General features: G+C 38.5%; 1 long non-coding RNA gene across 4 annotated transcripts in view; it reads right to left on the minus strand.

Moving 5' to 3' along the window:
- LOC144308471 (uncharacterized) overlaps positions 1-16,107 on the minus strand; it is a 349,376-nt gene that overhangs the window by 267,762 nt on the left and 65,507 nt on the right. For all 4 annotated transcript variants that reach the window (XR_013374941.1, XR_013374939.1, XR_013374940.1 and 1 more), the window contains exon 2: positions 14,641-14,707. This is a non-coding gene — a long non-coding RNA (uncharacterized LOC144308471). The remainder of the gene's footprint in view (positions 1-14,640; positions 14,708-16,107) is intronic.

Raw genomic sequence — 16,107 nt, forward strand, 5'->3', positions numbered from 1 at the left:
AACTAAAATTTACCCCAAAGACTGTAGTGAGAGATGAAGAGGGACACTATATCATACTTAAAGGATCTATTCAACAAGAGGACTTAACAATCCTCAATATATATGCTCCGAATGTGGGAGCTGCCAAATATATAAATCAATTATTAACCAAAGTGAAGAAATACTTAGATAATAATACACTTATACTTGGTGACTTCAATCTAGCTCTTTCTATACTCGATAGGTCTTCTAAGCAAAACATCTCCAAAGAAACGAGAGCTTTAAATGATACACTGGACCAGATGGATTTCACAGATATCTACAGAACTTTACATCCAAACTCAACTGAATACACATTCTTCTCAAGCGCACATGGAACTTTCTCCAGAATAGACCACATATTGGGTCACAAATCGGGTCTGAACCGATACCAAAAGATTGGGATCGTCCCCTGCATATTCTCAGACCATAATGCCTTGAAATTAGAACTAAATCACAACAAGAAGTTTGGAAGGACCTCAAACACGTGGAGGTTAAGGACCATCCTGCTAAAAGATAAAAGGGTCAACCAGGAAATTAAGGAAGAATTAAAAAGATTCATGGAAACTAATGAGAATGAAGATACAACCGTTCAAAATCTTTGGGATGCAGCAAAAGCAGTCCTAAGGGGGAAATACATCGCAATACAAGCATCCATTCAAAAACAGGAAAGAACTCAAATACAAAAGCTCACCTTACACATAAAGGAGCTAGAGAAAAAACAGCAAATAGATCCTACACCCAAGAGAAGAAGGGAGTTAATAAAGATTCGAGCAGAACTCAACGAAATCGAGACCAGAAGAACTGTGGAACAGATCAACAGAACCAGGAGTTGGTTCTTTGAAAGAATTAACAAGATAGATAAACCATTAGCCAGCCTTATTAAAAAGAAGAGAGAGAAGACTCAAATTAATAAAATCATGAATGAGAAAGGAGAGATCACTACCAACACCAAGGAAATACAAACGATTTTAAAAACATATTATGAACAGCTATACGCCAATAAATTAGGCAATCTGGAAGAAATGGACGCATTCCTGGAAAGCCACAAACTACCAAAACTGGAACAGGAAGAAATAGAAAACCTGAACAGACCAATAACCAGGGAGGAAATTGAAGCAGTCATCAAAAACCTCCCAAGACACAAGAGTCCAGGGCCAGATGGCTTCCCAGGGGAATTTTATCAAACGTTTAAAGAAGAAACCATACCTATTCTCCTAAAGCTGTTTGGAAAGATAGAAAGAGATGGAGTACTTCCAAATTCGTTCTATGAAGCCAGCATCACCTTAATTCCAAAGCCAGACAAAGACCCCGCCAAAAAGGAGAATTACAGACCAATATCCCTGATGAACATGGATGCAAAAATTCTCAACAAGATACTGGCCAATAGGATCCAACAGTACATTAAGAAAATTATTCACCATGACCAAGTAGGATTTATCCCTGGGACACAAGGCTGGTTCAACACCCGTAAAACAATCAATGTGATTCATCATATCAGCAAGAGAAAAACCAAGAACCATATGATCCTCTCATTGGATGCAGAGAAAGCATTTGACAAAATACAGCATCCATTCCTGATCAAAACTCTTCAGAGTGTAGGGATAGAGGGAACATTCCTCGACATCTTAAAAGCCATCTATGAAAAGCCCACAGCAAATATCATTCTCAATGGGGAAGCACTGGGAGCCTTTCCCCTAAGATCAGGAACAAGACAGGGATGTCCACTCTCACCACTGCTGTTCAACATAGTACTGGAAGTCCTAGCCTCGGCAATCAGACAACAAAAAGACATTAAAGGCATTCAAATGGGCAAAGAAGAAGTCAAACTCTCCCTCTTCGCCGATGACATGATACTCTACATAGAAAACCCAAAAGTCTCCACCCCAAGATTGCTAGAACTCATACAGCAATTCGGTAGCGTGGCAGGATACAAAATCAATGCCCAGAAGTCAGTGGCATTTCTATACACTAACAATGAGACTGAAGAAAGAGAAATTAAGGAGTCAATCCCATTTACAATTGCACCCAAAAGCATAAGATACCTAGGAATAAACCTCACCAAAGAGGTAAAGGATCTATACCCTCAAAACTATAGAACACTTCTGAAAGAAATTGAGGAAGACACAAAGAGATGGAAAAATATTCCATGCTCATGGATTGGCAGAATTAATATTGTGAAAATGTCAATGTTACCCAGGGCAATATACACGTTTAATGCAATCCCTATCAAAATACCATGGACTTTCTTCAGAGAGTTAGAACAAATTATTTTAAGATTTGTGTGGAATCAGAAAAGACCCCGAATAGCCAGGGGAATTTTAAAAAAGAAAACCATATCTGGGGGCATCACAATGCCAGATTTCAGGTTGTACTACAAAGCTGTGGTCATCAAGACAGTGTGGTACTGGCACAAAAACAGACACATAGATCAGTGGAACAGAATAGAGAATCCAGAAGTGGACCCTGAACTTTATGGGCAACTAATATTTGATAAAGGAGGAAAGACTATCCATTGGAAGAAAGACAGCCTCTTCAATAAATGGTGCTGGGAAAATTGGACATCCACATGCAGAAGAATGAAACTAGACCACTCTCTTTCACCATACACAAAGATAAACTCAAAATGGATGAAAGATCTAAATGTGAGACAAGATTCCATCAAAATCCTAGAGAAGAACACAGGCAACACCCTTTTTAAACTCGGCCATAGTAACTTCTTGCAAGATACATCCACGAAGGCAAAAGAAACAAAAGCAAAAATGAACTATTGGGACTTCATCAAGATAAGAAGCTTTTGCACAGCAAAGGATACAGTCAACAAAACTCAAAGACAACCTACAGAATGGGAGAAGATATTTGCAAATGACATATCAGATAAAGGGCTAGTTTCCAAGATCTATAAAGAACTTATTAAACTCAACACCAAAGAAACAAACAATCCAATCATGAAATGGGCAAAAGACATGAAGAGAAATCTCACAGAGGAAGACATAGACATGGCCAACATGCATATGAGAAAATGCTCTGCATCGCTTGCCATCAGGGAAATACAAATGAAAACTACAATGAGATACCACCTCACACCAGTGAGAATGGGGAAAATTAACAAGGCAGGAAACAACAAATGTTGGAGAGGATGCGGAGAAAAGGGAACCCTCTTACACTGTTGGTGGGACTGTGAACTGGTGCAGCCACTCTGGAAAACTGTGTGGAGGTTCCTCAAACAGTTAAAAATAGACCTGCCCTACGACCCAGCAATTGCACTGTTGGGGATTTACCCCAAAGATACAAATGCAATGAAACGCCGGGACACCTGCACCCCGATGTTTCTAGCAGCAATGGCCACGATAGCCAAACTGTGGAAGGAGCCTCGGTGTCCAACGAAAGATGAATGGATAAAGAAGATGTGGTTTATGTATACAATGGAATATTACTCAGCTATTAGAAATGACAAATACCCACCATTTGCTTCAACGTGGATGGAACTGGAGGGTATTATGCTGAGTGAAGTAAGTCAGTCGGAGAAGGACAAACATTATATGTTCTCATTCATTTGGGGAATATAAATAATAGTGAAAGGGAATATAAGGAAAGGGGGAAGAAATGTGTGGGAAATATCAGAAAGGGAGACAGAACGTAAAGACTGCTAACTCTGGGAAACGAACTAGGGGTGGTAGAAGGGGAGGAGGGCGGGGGGTGGGAGTGAATGGGTGACGGGCACTGGGTGTTATTCTGTATGTTAGTAAATTGAACACCAATAAAAAAAAAAAAAACTCCAATGAGAGGGACACCTGGGTGGCTCAGCAGTTTAGTGCCTGCCTTCAGCCCAGGGCATGATCCTGGGGTCCCAGGATCAAGTCCTACATCGGGCTCCCTGCATGGAGCCTGCTTCTCCCTCTGCCTATGTCTCTGCCTGTCTCTTTGTGTGTCTCTCATGAATAAATAAATAAAATATTTTTAAAAACTCCAATGAGATAACAATTAATATCCCCTAGAATGCCTATAACAAAAAGATGGACAATAACAAGTGTTGGTGAGGATGTGGAGAAACTGAAACACTCATATACTGCTGGTGGGACGGTGAAATGCTGTAGATGCTTTGGAAAAGTTTGACAGTTACTTAAAAGTTACTTAAAAAATTAGAGTTCCTATATGACCTGAGAATTCCATGTATATATATATAGAGAAATATATATATATATATATATATATGTATATACATACACACACAAGAGAATTCAAAAAATATGTCCACACAAAAACTTGTGCACAAATGTTCATAGCAGCATTATTCATAATAGCTAAAAGTGGAAACAGTGCAAATGTCCATTAACTGATCAATGGATAAACAAAATGGAATACTTTGGAATATTATTCAGCCATAAAAAGGAATGAAGTACTAATACATGCACAACATGGGTGAACCTTGAAAACATAATGCTAAGCGAAAGAAGCTAGACACAAAAGACACATATTTTAGGATTCCATTTATTTGAAATGTGCAGAATAAGCAAATCTCTAGAGACAGAATGTAAATTAATCATTGCCAGAGTCTGAGGATGGGGGAAGGAGAGTATGAAGAATGATTGCTAATGAGTACCTGATTTCTTTTCAGGATGATGAAATGTTCTGGAGTTAGATAATGATAATGGTTGCACAACTGTGTGAATTTACTAAAAACTACTGAATTTTATACTAAATTTTTTTTAAATAAACAAAAAAAAATCTACTGAGAGTATGTGTTGCAGCATTTCTGGGATTTTGTATTCTATTCCATTGATCTATGTGTCTATTCCTCAGCCAATACCACACTGTCTTACTTATTGTATTTATATAGTAAGTCTTAAAAATAGGAATTCCTCCCACTTTATTTCTTTTTAGCCATTCTAATTCTTTTTCCCTTTCATACAGTTTTAAAAATAAGTTTGATTATATCTACAATATATATTGTTGGAGTTTTGATAGGAATTGCATTATACCTATGGATCAGTTTGAGAGGAACTGATATTTCTACCACGTTGAATCTTCCAATCCATACATGCATTACATTGCTCCATTTATTCAGTTGATTTCTTTCATTTGTGTTTAAAAATTTTTGGCATTCACTATACAGATCCTGTAATTGTTTTATTAGATTTATATCTAACTATTACAATTTTTTGGAGTGACTTAAATGGCATATTTTTTAAATTTTCATTTTCACGTGTTCTTTGCCAGTATATAGGAATATGATCGACTTGTGTGTATGGATCTTGTACACTATGACCTTGCTGAACTCACTCATTAATCCTACAAACTTTTCTTCAATTTTTAAAAAAGTTTATTTATTTATTTATTCATTTAAGTAATCTCTATGCCCAATGTGGGGCTCAATCTCACAATTCCAAGATCAAGAGTCTGATGCTCTTCTGACTGAGCCAGCTAGGCACCCTTGCAAACTTTATTTAGACTCCTTTTCTATATAGATAATCAATCATGTAATCTAAAAACAGAACTCCTAACTCTGGGCAACAAACAAAGGGTTGCAGAAGGGCAACCTGCGGAAGGGAGGTGGGTAGGGAGATGGGGTAACTGGTTGACGGGCACTGAGGAGGGCATTTGATGGGAGGAGCACTGGGTGTTATACTATATGTTGGCAAATTGAATTTAAATAAAAATGTAAATAAAGAACTGGTTTTATTTCTTCTTTCCCATATGTATGCATTTTATTTCCTTTTCTTGCCTTATTGAGCTGGCTAGGACTTCTGCTATGATGATGAAAAAGAGTGGAGAAAGCAGACATCTTTGTCTTGCTCCTGATCTTAGGGGGAAAGCACTCAATCTTTTCCTATCAAGTATTATGACAGCTGCAAAATTTTTAGACCCTTTATCAGGTTGAGAAAGTTCTTCTCTATACCTAATTTTCTAATTTTTATTTTTTGCTTATGAATGGGTGTCAAATTTTGTCACATGCATTTTCTGCATCAATATGATTGTGCAATCTTTCTCCTTTAGCCTGTTATGGAGAACTACTTTGATTTTCCAGTATTGACCTAGCTTCGTATTCCTGTAATAAATCCCACTTATTCATGATGTATAATTCTTTTTTTATATCAGAATTGCAAAGAAGGGTGCCTGGCTCAGTTGGTTAAATGTCTGACTCTTGGTTTCGGGCCATGATCTCAGGGTCCTGAGATCAAGCCCCACATTGGGCTCCCTACTCAGCAGGGAGTCTGCTTCCCCTCTCTCCCTCTGCCCCTCTTCCTGCTTGCTCTCTCTCTCTCCTCTCTCTCTCTCTCTCTCTCAAATAGATAAATAAATCTAAAAAAAAAAGAATTGTAAAGACTTGTTGAGAAAATTTGCATCTAAGATCATGAGATACATTGCTTTTCCCTTTTTTATACTGCCTTTGTCTGGTTTTGTTACTAGGGTATTAGGGTACTGTTGACTTCATATAATGAGTTGGCAAGTGTACTGCCCTCTGCTATTTTCTGGAAAAAAATTGTGCAGAATTGATACTAATTTTTCTCAAATATTTGGTAGCATTCTCCAGTGAAATGATTAAGTTCAAATTTATGAAAGCTTTTATTTTTTTATTTTTTAAAGATGTATTTATTTATTTTTGAGAGAGAGAAAGTGTGCAAGCAGGGGGAGGGAAAAGAAGAGGGAGAGACAGAGAAACAGACTCCCTGTTGAGTGCAGAGCCCCACTTGGGGCTCGATCTCATGAACCTGAAATCATGACCTGAGCTGAAATCGAGTCAGATGCTTAACTGACTGAGCTACCCAGGTGCCCCTCTTCGCGAAAGCTTCTAAATAACAAATCTAATTTATTCATATTATTCTTATTCTTCACTATGCATATTATCTATTTTGTATTGTGTGAGTTTTGGTAGTTTGTATTTCTCAAGGAATTGGTCAGGTTTCATCCCTCTTTTTGAATTTATGTCAGTAGAGTTGTTTATAGTATTGCATTACTATTCTTTAATGGCTGAAGGATCTCTGGTAATATCCCCCGTTTAATATCTGATATTGGTAAATTGTATCTTCTCTCTTTTTGTCTTTTTCAGTCTTGCTAGAGCATTGTCAATTTTATTGAAAATTCCAAAGAATTCTTTTTTTGTTTTGTTGATTTTCTCTATTGCTTTTTTATTTTAAATTTCATTTATTTCTGCTCTTATTTCATTTCTTGTACTTGCCTTGGATTTATTTTATTCTTTCTCTAGTTTATTTGAGGTGGTCACTTAGACTATTGAGTTGAGGTCCTTCCTCCTTCCTATTTTAAGTAGTCAGTGCTATAAATTTCTCTCTCAGCAACAATTCTGTATAGATCTGCTAATCTTCTTGCTGCTGTTCATTTGTTATATTGTGGTTTTTTAGGAGATTCCTATTTTAATGGCGCCCTCTTCTGTCAGCATAACAAAGTCTAGATATTTAATAAATTGGTGTTTTTGGTTCTGTGATGGGGGAAAATCCATGCGCTCTCTGATTTTGTGGTTCTGTGTCGTCATGTTAGCTTTCTTTTCCCCTTCACCACTCATTTGACAAAGGGTTATTCTCCGTTGCTTTTTCCTTTTTTTTCTTTCCCAGAATCTATGTGTTTCAAAGATGGCCCCTTCAAATCACACGCTTGTAAGTTTCTTTCCTGTAGTTTATGCTCTGTTCTACCTACCTGGTTTAAAAAATTTAGGGTGAGGGCAGCACTGATGGCCCAGTGGTTTAGCACCGCCTTAGCCTGGGCTGTGATCCTGGAGACCTGGGATCAGGTCCCATGTCGGGCTCCCTGCATAGAGCCTGCTTCTCCCTCTGCCTCTCTCTCTCTCTCTCTCTCTCTCTCTCTCTCTCTGTCATGAATAAATAAATAAAATAAAATAATTTAGGGTGAACTTGGTCTTACCTGTGGTGGATTTTATATAACTTTAGGCTTTTTAGCTATCTTCCTTCTTCTGTTTTTCCCTCAGGTTTTCTCAATCATCCTTGCTCAAAACCTTGTAAGAAGGCAGGTGGAATGGCAAGGAAACATGAGACATAACACTATAATTTTGTGTTATCTCTCCTTTTACTTATTTTGAAGTTTGCATATTCTTTTTCTTCAAGTTTAGGGGTGAGGGCATGGTTTTGTGTAGTTTTATTTTTCTCTTCTTTTTGTTCTATATTGCTTTTGGAAGAAATGTTGAAATATTGGGCCTTAGGTGGATGCCATTGTTGCCAGCTACCCAGAAATTCTCCATCATACAGAAGTCTAATAATAGATGTTATTTATGGTGACTACAAGTGTTTTTTAGTATAAAGATATTTATACTAGGAAAGATGTCGGAGATAATGTATAACTTTCCCAGGGCCAAGCTAATGTTTCTCTCTTTTATCCTGTTTTCAACCTCAGTGTTTTGTTTGGAATACAAATGCCTCCCCTCTTCTCCCAACTACCAGCACTAAATATGAAACACCAAGATTCTAATATGTAAATTATTTCCATTTTTATCTCCAGTATAATATGAATTTCAGGAGTAAACTGCAGTAGAGCCTATCATTCTTAGTTGAGAGCATTGAGTTAGATTAGAAGAGATAACATATCCAAGAGTTTGTTCAAAGATTCGTACATTTAGATACCAATCTCTTCATACTCCCTGGTTACCTTTGGGAAGACCTTACTTGTTAAAAGTGTGACAGATAAAAATAGATTTCCTTATGATATCTGTTTTTAAGACATTATGCTTCCAAAATACATGTTCATGAATAACATTTCTAATTAAGGTTTAGCAGCCAAGTTCTCTCATGCATCTTTTTCAGAAAGTATGACATTGGAATCAATATAGCAGAGTGGTTGAGGTGTGTGATTCTCAGAGCCAGAATGCCTGGATGAACATCCAAGTTCTGCCATTTTATAAACGTGTGAGCAAGTTACTAAAAACCTCAGTACCTCCTGTTTTCTCACCTAGAAAATGGAGGTAGTGGGTGCCTGGGTGGCTCAGTCAGTTAAGCATCTGATTCTTGATTTTGGTTCAGGTTATGATCTCAGGGTCGTGAGACTGAGCCTCACGTCAGCCTCCATGCTGGGCATGGAGCCTGCTTAAGACTCTCTCTCCCTCTTCCTTTGCCCCTCTCCCAACCTCTTTCTCTGTCTTTAAAAAAAATGGAGGTAGTAACAGTACCTACATTACCGCATAGTAGGGAGGATTAAGTGAATTAATACATGTAAGGCACCTAAAGCAGTGCATAACATAGTAAATTCATGTAAGTGCGATATTTATCATATAACTTAGTTTTACTAGTATTTTTTACTAGTTTTTTTTAAAGATTTTATTTATTTGAGAGAGAGAGCATGAGCAGGGTCGGGGAGCAGGGCAGAGGGAGAGGGAGAAGCAGGCTCCCCATTGAGCAGGGAGCCTGACTCAAGGCTAGATCCCTGGACTCTGAGCCAAAGGCAGATGCTTAACTGACTGAACCACCCAGGTGCCCCAATTTTACTGGTATTTTTAATGGCCATATCAATTATCTGTTGTTGCATTAAAATTTTTCATAATTTCACAGCTTTAAACAACATCCATTTATTATCTCACCATTTTTGTAGGTCAGGGTAGGTACTGCTTAACCGGGTCCTCTGCCTCAGAGTTTCACACAAAGCTGCAATGAAGGTGTTGATCTGGGCTTAGGTTCCCTTCTGAAGGATAACTAGAAAAAGATCTGCTCCAAACTCATGAGTGTTAGCAAGATTCATTTCTTTATCATTGTCTGTGGGACTGAGAACCCAGTTTCAAGCTAGGCTATTGGCGAGAAGCCATTTTAAGTTCCTTGGACTCCTCAACATGGCAACTTGCTTCATCAAAGCCAGAAACGTAGAGTCAGCTAGAAAGACAGAGGTTACAATCTCTTGTACCCTAATCACAAAAGTAATATCTCATCACTGTGTCATTTTCTATTGGTTAGAAATAAGTCACTTAAGCCAGCCCACACACAAGGGGAGTGACTACCTGGACAGGGATCACTGGGGGCCATCTTAGAGTCTGTTGACCACACATCTAAAAAAGAAAGTACAGTATTTTCTGAAGGTTTTATTTTTTTAAGATTTTATTTATTTATTCATGAGAGACACACACAGAGAGAGAGAGAGAGGCAGAGACACAGGCAGAGGGAGAAGTAGGCTCCATGCAGGGAGCCCAACGCGGGACTCGATCCTGGGTCTCCAGGATCAGGCCCTGGGCTGATGGTGGTGCTAAACTGCTGAGCTACAGGAGCTTCCCTGAAGGTTTTATTTTAAAGTCATCTCTACACTCAACATGGGGCTCAAACTCACAACCCCAAGATCAAGAGCCACATGCTCCATTGACCTAGCAAGGCAGGCACCCAAAAAAGAAAGTGCAGTATGGGAGAGATGTTTCAGAATATTGATTCTGTAATCAGCTTTACTCAAATTTAAGTGTTGAGTAACTTGAGCAGGTTACTTAATCCCTGGTCTCAGTTTCCTCATTTTTAACATGAAGTAATAATAGTACTTGGGAGATACTTTGGGAAGGATGAAATATGAATATCTAAATATTTATCTTCCTTTGAACTTATTGAGTACTTAATAAATATTAGTTAATATTATTCCAAAGCTAACAGGAATAGATATTTACCTTAACCGGCTAGTGTATTCTTGCTGCTAAACAGCTCATCAGATAGGGCTTGAGAAAAATGGACAAAAACAAACCAGCATTACAAAATTGTTACTCTCCTCTGTTAATTATAATTTGGAAAAGTGTCACTTCTGTATAAACCCTCCGCTGGGTTACAAGGTTTTTTTTAAAGGTGCTTCAATACTCAGAACCAGATTAATAATGACACTTAGAACTCAACTCCACACATCAGCTATATCTCAACTCTAACCCAGCCATAGCATCTGCTACATATGTATAGATTAAGACTTTTAATTGCATTATTAGTATATTTTCTTTATTTAACTAAATACAGTTCAATATGCCATTATTGAAAGGGCCAATCCCTTTGCTGGACACTTGAGGACACAGTTCCTAACCTCAAGGAGCTCAGAGTCTCCATGGAGAGAAAGATAAACATGGGATAATAATTCAGTGTAATACACACTGAGGCAGAAGTCAGCATAAGGTTATATGGGAACACAGAGGAGGAGGATTAACCTAAATTAGGTGAGCCAGGAAATACTTCCTCAACAAGGGGAGATACCTGACCTGAGGCTTAAAATATGGGTGAGGAAGGATCTTCTCAGCAGGGGATATAAGAGGTGAAATAGAAATATTCTTGCTTTCAGTTTCATAGTCCAGTGGGGGAGATGAACTCACAAAAAGGTAATGTGATGAAATGCTGCAAGAGTATAGGAAAGCATATTCTGACTGGGATGAAGGGTGGTCAGCAAAGGGCTCATAGAGGAGGAGAGAGCTGAGCCAGACTTTAAGGATGGAAAATTGTATTGGTGTTTGTTTGATCTTCAAGTTTTCTCCATTGCTACTTCCAGCATTAAGTGAAATTTTCCAGGTTGGGACCATTTTATTTTTTGCTCAATCACCCTTCATTATCCACATGTGATTAAAGAAATAGCTGACTGGAAATTAGAACATTAGAACTATGTACTTGCATTACACCTTGGCTGTCTCCTGACTTATTACATCAAGGTATGTCCATATACTGCCTGAATAATGGCAGTATTTATATTAATAATAGTAATAGTCTAACATTTGTATAATGTATTCCAGTATTCCAGTTTAGAAACATTTTATAGACGTTACATTTACAAATTAATTATATTTCAGACATACAGAAAAATGCTGCAAATGGAAAAATAGCCACCTATAATCATACCACCTAATTAACTGGATGTTACCGTTTTACTTTTTTTTTGCTTTGACTCTCTCTCACTTTATGAAATAATGTAAAACAGACACATAAATCAACGGAATAGAATAGAGAGCCCAGAAAAAACCCAAGCATATATGGTCAATTAATCTATGACAAAGAAGGCAAGAATATACAATGGAAGAAAGGCTGCCTCTTCAATAAATGGTGTTGGGAATATCGGACAGTACATGCAGAAGAATGAAACTGGACCACTATCTTATACCATGTAAAAAAAATAATAAACTAAAATAGACTAAAGATTTGAATGTAAGACCTGACACTATAAAACTCCTGAAAGAAAACAAAGGCAGTGAGCTCTTTGACATCAGTCTCAACAATATTTTTTGGACCAGTCTCCTCAGGCAAGGGTAACAAAAGCTAAAATAAATGGGATTACGTTAAACTAAAAAGCTTCTCCACAGCAAAAGAAACCATCAATGAAATGAAAACACAACCTACTGAATGGGAAAGCGTATTTGCAAGTCACACATCCAATAAGAGGTTCATATATAAAATATATAAAGAACTTAAACAGCTTAATATCAAAAGAACAATCCAATTAAAAATGGGCAGAGGACATGAATAGACATTTTTCCAAGAAGATATACAGATGGCCAGCAGGCACATGAAAAGATGCTCAGTATCACTAATCACCAGAGAAACGCAAATCAAAACCACAATGAGCTATCACCTCACACCTGTCAGATTGGCTGTTATCAAAAATAGAAAAAATAACTAGTGTTGACAAAAATGTGGAGAAAAGGCAACGCTCCCACACTGTTGGTGGGAATATAAAGTGATGCAGCCACTATGAAAAACAGTATGGAGGGCAGCCCAGGTGGCTCAGCGGTTTAGCACCGCCTTCAGCCCAGGACATGATCCTGGGGACCCGGGATGGAGTCCCACGTCGAGCTCCCAGCATGGGGCCTGCTTCTCCCACTGCCTGTGTCTCTGCCTCTCCCTCTCTCTGTATGTCTCTCATGAATAAATAAATAAAATATTTTTTAAAAAAACAGTATGGAGCTTCCTCAAATAGTTAAAAAATAACTATCATATGATCTGGCAATTCCACTTCTGGGTATCTATCTGAAGAAAACAAAAACACCAATATGAAGAGATATATGCACCTCTGTGTTCACTGCAGCATCATTAACAATAACCAAGCTATGGAAACAACCTAAGTCTCTATCAATAGATGAATGGATAAAGTAGATGTGGGACACACACACACACACACACACACACACACTGGAATATTACACACCTCCAATAAAGAATGAAATCTTGCCATTTGTGACAACATGGATATGGACCTAGAGAATATTATGCTAAGTAAGTCAAAGAAAGACAAATACTGTATGATTTCACTTACATATGGAATCTAATAAATAAAAGAAACAAGTAAACAAAACAAAACAGAAGCAGACTCAGACGAAAGAAACTGTTGACTACCAGAGTGGGGAGGGGGCTGGGGGTGGGCAAAATAAGTGAAGGACATCAAGAGGTACAAACTTCCAGATAAAAAATAAATAAATCATGGGAATGTAATGTATAGCATAGAGAATACAGTTGATTCTTGAATAACAAGGGTTTGAACCGCATGGGTCCACTTACACATGAATTTCTTTTCAATAAATATACCGAAAATTTTTCTGGAGATTTGTGTCAATTTGAAGAAACTCGCAGAAAAAATTAAGAAAGGTGGGGGAAGAGTGAAACAGATATAGGTGATTAAAAGTATACTTATTGAACAGTGAGTAATGTATAGAAATGTTGAATCGTTATATTGTACACCTGAAACAAATGTAACACTATGTTTATTAAGAAGCAGTATTAAATTGTAACTGCATAAAATTCACAGTACTGGGCAGCCTGGGTGGCTCAGCAGTTTGGCGCCTGCCTTCGGCCCAGGGCGTGATCCTGGAGACCCAGGATCGAGTCCTGCATCAGGCTCCCTGCTTGGAGTCTGCTTTTCCCTCTGCCTGTGTCTCTGCCTCTGTGTGTGTGTGTGTGTGTGTGTGTGTGTGTGTGTGTCTGTCTGTCTGTCTCATGAATAAATAAATAAAATCTTTAAAAAAATTCACAGTACTACATGCTGTACTACTGTAACAATTTCATAGTCACCTCCTGTTGCTATTGTGGTGACCTCAAATGTTTTTTTTTAATCTTTATTTATTTATGATAGTCACACAGAGAGAGAGAGGCAGAGACAGAAGCAGGCTCCATGCACCAGGAGCCCGACGTGGGACTCGATCCTGGGTCTCTAGGATCACGCCCTGGGCCAAAGGCAGGCGCTAAACCGCTGCGCCACCCAGGGATCCCGACCTTAAATGTTTTGAGTGTATGCTTAAAATGCCATGTGACACTAATTATCTCTACATGAGCAATTTGTCTTTCCAGTAAATTGTATATAGCAGTAAAAAGTGATCTCTTGGGGCACCTGGGTGGCTCAATCAGTTAAGTAACTGCCTTTGGCAATGGTTGTGATCCCGGGGTCCTGGGATCAGCCTGAATGGCGCTCCCCACTCAGCAGGAAGTCTGCTTCTCCCTCTGCCCCTCCCCCACACTGGTGTGTACCTGTTCTCTCTCTCTCTCTCTCTCTCTCATAGATAAATGAAATCTTAAAAAATTAAGTGATCTTTCACAGTTCTCATGTATTTTCCATCATGTTTAGTACAATACCATAAACCTTAAATAACACCATGGGACCCATACAAAATGCCACTAGTGCTGCTAGAAGCAGAGAAAAGTCATGACATAACAAGAAAAAGTTTAATTGCTTGATACATACCATAAATTGAGGTCTGCCGCTGCCATGGCCCGCCATTTCAACATAAATGAATCTAGCATAAGGACGACTGTAAAAAAAAAAAAAAAAAAGGAAGCAAGTAAAGGAAATTTGTGAAGTCATCACTGCAGCTATGACAACAGGCATGAAAATTTTGCACTTCTTCTGAAATAACTTTTTAATTTGTGTCAAAAATGCAGCTTTTGGGATCCCTGGGTGGCGCAGCGGTTTGGCGCCTGCCTTTGGCCCAGGGCGTGATCCTGGAGACCCAGGATCGAGTCCCACGTCGGGCTCCCGGTGCATGGAGCCTGCTTCTCCCTCTGCCTGTGTCTCTGCCTCTCTCTCTCTCTCTCTGTGTGACTATCATAAATAAATAAAAATTTTAAAAAAAGCTCATACATACATAATAGGTAAAATGGCCCACTTTAAAAAAAAAATTGCAGCTTTTGGGGCGTCTGGCTGGCTCCGTTGGTAGAGCATGTGACTCTTGATCTCAGGGTTAGAAGAAGCCCCACACTGAGTGCAGAGGTTGCTTAAAAATAAAATCTTTATTTAAAAAAAGAATATATAGCTTTTATGTGGGTGCAGGATTGTTACAAGAAAGGCATACCTATAGACTCTAATAGGATTCAAGAAAAAACAGTCATTAGGACAACTTAAAGCAAAAGGAAAGTGGAGGATCTAAAGCTGGAGAATTTAATGCCAGCAAAGGATGGTTTGATAATTTTAGAAAGAGGTTTGGCTTAAAAAGTGTGAAGATAACAGGAGAATCGGTGTCTCCAGCCAAGAGGCAGCACACGTTCCCAGACACCTTTAAGAACATCATTGAGGAGAAACGATAGCTTCCTGACCTGGTTTTAAATGCAGAGTAATGTGTTCTGTTTTGGAAAAAAAATGACACAAAGGACATTTATTAGTAAGAAAGAGAATCAAGCAATGGGATTTAAAGCAGGAAGGGACAGACTAACTCTACTGTTTTGTTTAAACACAATCAGGTTTATGATCAGGACAGCCCTTATCTATAAAGCTGCTAACCCCCAAGCCTTGAAGGGAAAAGATACACACTAGCTGCCAATCTTTTTGTTGTACAACAAGAAGGGCTGGACAATGAGAACCCCTTTTCTGGATTGGTTCCACTGATGCTTTGTCCCTCAAGTTAGGAAGTACCCTGCCAGTAAGGGACTCCTTTTAAAGTTCTTTTGATATTGGACGATGCTTCTGACCACTCAGAAAACCCCATGATTTCAACACCAAAGGCATCGAAGTTGCCTACTTGCCCCCAAACACAATGTCTTTAATTCAGCCTCTAGACCAGGGGTTTGTACAGATCTTTAAGGCTCATTATACATAGTACTCTGTGAAAAGGATTTTCAATTGTATGGAAGAGAACCCCAATAGAGAGAACACCATGAAAGTCTGGAAGGATGGGGTGTCTGGGTGGCTCAGTTGATTAAGCATCTACCTTCAGCT

The sequence above is a fragment of the Canis aureus genome, chromosome X, assembly GCF_053574225.1.
Source record: "Canis aureus isolate CA01 chromosome X, VMU_Caureus_v.1.0, whole genome shotgun sequence".
In the NCBI taxonomy this organism is placed as follows: Eukaryota; Metazoa; Chordata; class Mammalia; order Carnivora; family Canidae; genus Canis; species Canis aureus.